Source organism: Triticum dicoccoides, chromosome 2B (assembly GCF_002162155.2).
Source record: "Triticum dicoccoides isolate Atlit2015 ecotype Zavitan chromosome 2B, WEW_v2.0, whole genome shotgun sequence".
Classification (NCBI taxonomy): domain Eukaryota; kingdom Viridiplantae; phylum Streptophyta; class Magnoliopsida; order Poales; family Poaceae; genus Triticum; species Triticum dicoccoides.
This window is the reverse complement of record NC_041383.1, coordinates 602,752,644-602,758,272: the sequence shown is the minus strand read 5'-3', so window position 1 is coordinate 602,758,272 and position 5,629 is coordinate 602,752,644.

Below are 5,629 nucleotides of genomic sequence, written 5' to 3'. Positions count from 1 at the left end.
TGCCGGCGATCCCCACCCCACCGCCCAATGAACGCCCCCCTTCCAATCGCTGGTGACTGCCAACCAGAGGTCTCACGACTTCGAATACCCACCGACCACTAATTTATTACCATTTTTGTCCTTCATATACGCGCTGACGGGTGGGCCCTATGGTAATGTGCGCTGCTGAATGTGGACCATTTGACTGGTCAATTGATCGTGTTATCAACAAATTACGGAGATGTATGGTGATCCAGTGACCGTATGCATGATCACCCTAAAATGTACTCCTATTTTATTAACACAGTACAGACTCAAACTACCATTTCTTTCTTTCATATACGGGCTGACAGGTGGGCCCCACGGTTACGCGCCCCGATAGTGCAACACTAGTTGCGTCACGTGGAACGTTTGACTGGTCAATTGATTGTGTCATCAACAAAATTCGGAGTTGTACGGGTGAGACAGTGAGTGTATAATCATGACATGTATTTGTTTAACACGGTACAGACGCAAGGGCTCATATATACGCGCAAGCACTCACCGCTATAAGCACACACACGCGGACCCTACCCCTATGAGCACCTTCGAGAGAGTGGGCCAGCATATATGATCTTGAGATTTTAGAAGTCACCATAGGTGCCTCGTAGTCGAGTGGAACGTCTCCTCCCACTGAACGGGCATCGCCGGAAAATACTGAAATTAACACAAGATAAATGCGAGCACCGGGACTTTAACCTTGGTGGGCTTGAGAAACCACTGTCCTCCTAACCACCCAACCACATGTTGGTTAGCACGACAAAATGTATGTGGTGACCGTGATGAGCTTATTCTGAAGTCCACTGACCATATCGTGCTTTCGCTTCAAATACAATGACCGTAAGTGTCGTCAACAAAATACGGAGCACGCATCAAATGCAAAGTCCGTCAGTGTCATCAACAAAATATGGAGACGTATCGTGAGCTAGATACCGTTGTACTATTGTATATGCTTATTTTCTTAGTGGCCGATTGCGTGTGTTGTGTGGTGGGCACATCATTTCTAGTTGTGGTGTGCCAACATGAAGACTCATGGGTCGGTTCCATCCTGCACCACATATACGTTGGACCGAGACGTGTTATATGAAGACCCATGTGGAGGACTCGCTGTACAACACGAAGCTACCAGAGTCGCGGAGGACTCTATCCCCACTGGTGATAAGCCGACTATACACGATTTGTAACCCTAGGCCCTTAGTATACTATACAAGCTTGGGGGCTAGTTCGTCGATAGTATACACACACGCACAATGTCTGGTATTCACGTGTACTTTGTACACGCCCCTATCACTAATATACAGTACCAGGAGTAGGCTCTTTCTTCAACTGCAAGGGTCTGATCCGAACTAGGGTAAAACTTTGCCTCGTATTACCATCCAGCCTAATAGCCAGGGATATCCTATCGAATGATATGATGAAATCATATCTGCCAACTACTAAGAGAGAGGTGTGTCGGGGGGGATGTGTGCGAGAGAGGCCTAAAGATAATGTGCGTGCGGGAGACACGTAGGCACATATATGTGCGTATAGAGGGCTAGTAGAGACTGTGCGTGTGTATATATGCATGCGAGAGAAATAGTGTTTTCCAACTGAGATTAGTGAAAAGAGTGGTACATAGTAGTCAGAAAGAGAGAGAGAGAAACAGAGAGAGCATGTGCGTGAGACACCTCGACACCCTAAGAGAGATTCTGAGAATGTGTGAAAGAGAAATGCCGATGCATATAAAGTGTGTGCACTTATGCGTTATTTAGAGAGATATATAACGCGTTTGTGAGAACGGGGCGAGGCATAGTGCATCTACGTGTAAAAGGCGGTTCTACGCATTAAATTAAAATATAAATGGCATTATTATTTTTTGGATGAGATCATGAATTTTGCAAATTGCGTATGGACGAAAATCGGTCTATCAGACGCCCATACTCTATTGAAATCTAGCATGTGCATGTGTTTATTTCATATCATCGATCCATAGAGTGAGAGCAGTTTGAAATACAGGCAATGGATGCGTTTGCAATTCATATATAAACATTAATTAGTGCACTCCATGTTGTTAGTGTGAAGCACTTTATACATTTGTCACTTGCATGGATACATTCCAAATTGCTAGCTACGAAATAGAATACATGTCGAATTCAACATAAAGGGGGTTTCGAAGATCCGAATTCATAGGAAGTGCATTCATCTATTTGAACCTGAGATAATGGCATTTGTAAACCAGATGTAAAAGGGGGCATCAATCTTTGTTGTGAGTTTGAACATGCTATATATATTCATACGCATATCTAACTTTTTATTTTTTGCAACCAAGGAGATTATATCTAGAACCATGCATGAACTGAGGTAAGTTGCATATTTTTTAATATATACTCGTGTACAATGTATATTCAAATGTACCCCCTCCATTCCAAAATAATCGTAGCTTTAGGATTTTCAAGAGTAAAGATTTGTGAAGTTTGACAAATCCTGAAAGTTCAATTCAAGAGAACCGAAAACGTTAATGCTTCTGCTCCCAAATATTGAACGAAGCGCCAAATAGGCCTATGGTCACCCGAAACCGAGCGAGACTAATGTTTGGTGGTAGGAAATTACTATCCTGACTCTTGCCCGTGTATCCTATCGGCCCAATGTCCAAAGGTCTAAACCGGGGTAGGTTTGTAACTTCACCAAGACGCCAGTCTCAACCACCTCCGAGAAGCATTCATACGCCGTGGGCGCCTAAACACCCATGCGCTCGGCCGAAATCTATCCCGCCCACATTTAGGACACCTGACATGACTGTCCTACCCCCAACCCACAATATGTCCGAAATTTTAGATGGGGGCAAAGTTTGTAACTTTCCCCAAATTTCAAACAAGCGCATCTCAAACTGAAACATTGTTCCCCCTTAGTTCCCCGCCTCCCTCCGTTTCCCCATTCATACTCCGTGGGCGCGAAAACGCCCTCTCCACGAGCTGCGAAACCCCAGCCTCCTCCGTCCTCCACCCCATAGCAGCCAATCCACCGCCGCCCTCGTCCATCACGCCAGAGCCGGTACCCCGACATTGTTGTCCAACGCAACCGCAACCGCAACGCCCTCAAGGACTTAGCAGCTGAAGCCGAGGCAGAGCTGCCTCCACGACACCGACACCGACGTGCGCCGTACCAGAACCACTCCGACCACGCCGTCCTGCGCCTCACTGTTGCGGCTCCACTGTCGCAACCGTCCACCGCACCGGAGCTGTTCCCGCTACGTCATCATTCACCGCCTCGGATCTGTTTCCCCGCCGCCGACAGACGGCCACCGCACCACACTCAACAACTTGGCCATGGGTTCGTCCAAGGCTGCACTGTCCTCCACAACTTTTGGTGTCCGGCGAACAACAACAAGATCTTCGGAAAAATAGAAGGAGGACACATCATTGCTAGTAGAAAGAGGTACTCCTCTTCCCTTATTCTTGCAAATCTTACATCTCCGCTCACACCGTATTCATCCCACGAAAGAAACTAGTTGAGCGCTTCTTACTGCATCTTCTTCGTGATACTAAATGCACAAGGTTTCCTCCCTTTTACTATTTCACCTTTGCTAGAGGTCAGTAGCCCACTTGGATTTCAATTCAGGGTCAGTCGAACCGCAATTAAAAGAAGCAGCACCCGCTTAGGTGCACAGAGCACTAGTCCGCCTATTCCCCGGGGAAGCGGCGCATCGGTGTCTATCATAGGGGTGTGGGCCAGAGGAGCTACTTGCGCCCGATCTGGAGGTCGGCGTGGCTTGAATGGATGGCAAGGGGGAGGTGCCAAGCACGGCGGTGCGGTGAGGTCGAGGGGAGGGCACAGGCAGGGGAGGAATACGGGGCCAGTGGTCGCTGGCGTTTCGAGGAAGATCGTCAACACTGACTAGCTGGAGGTAGATGAAGGCGATATGCCCATTCTTTGTACATCAGACGGTGCAGAAAAACTGGACTGACCTATTTGCTTTCAGTCGACTATTATTTTCATAGAATCTTGTAGTAATTTAGTGTGCCATGCATGTTGTAGAGCTATCATATGTCTCCCATCATTTATTTCTCACCGACCTGCTATCTACTACCTTTACACTATACTAATTGTGCACACACTTCACCCATACTCACACTATTGTTTTTTTATGCATGGGTATTTCAGACTCTGACGCAGTGTTGATGAATGCAGAAAAGAAAAGATAGAAGTCGCTCCAGTGTAATTCGAAGATAAGCACTAAGCGTTTCAGCACTCTAATGGGTGCAGTGTCAGCAGTTGGAGACAGTAAACGTAGCTCTGCAGTTGATGTTCTCAATTGCCACACACAACCATCCCAGTTGCTTGCTTTAACTTTGCACTGTCAAATGTGGTTGTATGTTGCATATGGTGTCTAGCTTGTATTGCTTCCAATTTGGTTAAATTGCATCTGCTTACTTTACACATTATACCTTTCATAATGACATGCCTTCCTGTTTTTGATACATACTACATATGTCTATTAACCATGTTCGTACGTCAAACTAATGCTCTTTTGTATCCCTCGTCAATCACTTATGATGAGACAGTCACCCGGGTGGGTTACTGTGAGACGCCCTACTCGTTTAAAGAGTGCGGTGTCATCCTCCCCACATGATTCTCAAGAAACAGCAAGGCTAAATGAAGATAGTCAATGTAGCTCTCTAGTTTATCATCGCAATTCCCCCACACCACCATCGCAGGTGCTTGCTCCTACTTGGCAGTGTGATATGTGGTTGCATTTTGCATATGGTGTCTACCTTGTAATGCTTCTAATTAGGGTAAATTGCATCTGCTTAGATAACACATTATACCTGTGAATATGACATGCCTTCCTATTTTTGGTACATACTACGTCTTTCTATTAACCATGTTCTTACATCAAACAACTTTTCTTGTGTATCCCTCATCAATGCTCCTAATGTGGTTGTATGCATCGCTCCGATGCAGAGGCCGGGGAGTCCCCCCTATTCAAAAAAATATATAATCAATGCTCCTAATTTGTTAAATTGCATCTCCTTAGCTTACACATTATACATGTGAATATGACACGCCTTCCTATTTTTGGTACATACTACAACTGCCTATCACACCATGTTCTTACATCAAACTACAGTTCTTGTGTATCATGCATCTATCGCTTATGATGAGACAGTCATGCGCGTGGGTTAATATGAGACACAATACTCTTATAAAGAATGCAATTTCATCCTCTCCACATGATTCTCAAGAAACAGCAAGCCTAAATGAAGATATTGAACGTAGCTCTGTACCTGAAGACCGCACTTCCCCTACACCACCATCACAGGTGCTTGCTCTAACTTCGCAGTGTGATATGTGGTTGCATGTTGCATACGGTGTCTAGCTTGTAATGCTTCTAATTAGGGTAAATTTCATCTGCTTAGTTTACACACTATACCTGTGAATATGACATGCCTTCCTATTTATGGTACACACTGCATCTATGTGTTAACCTTGTTCTTACATGAAACTACCTCTCTTCTGTATCCTACATCAATCACTTACGATGAGTCACCTTTATTCGTTGCATATTGCATATTATTTCTAGCCTGTTGCCATGTATTGCTTCTAATTTGGTCAAATACATTTGTTAGGGCAC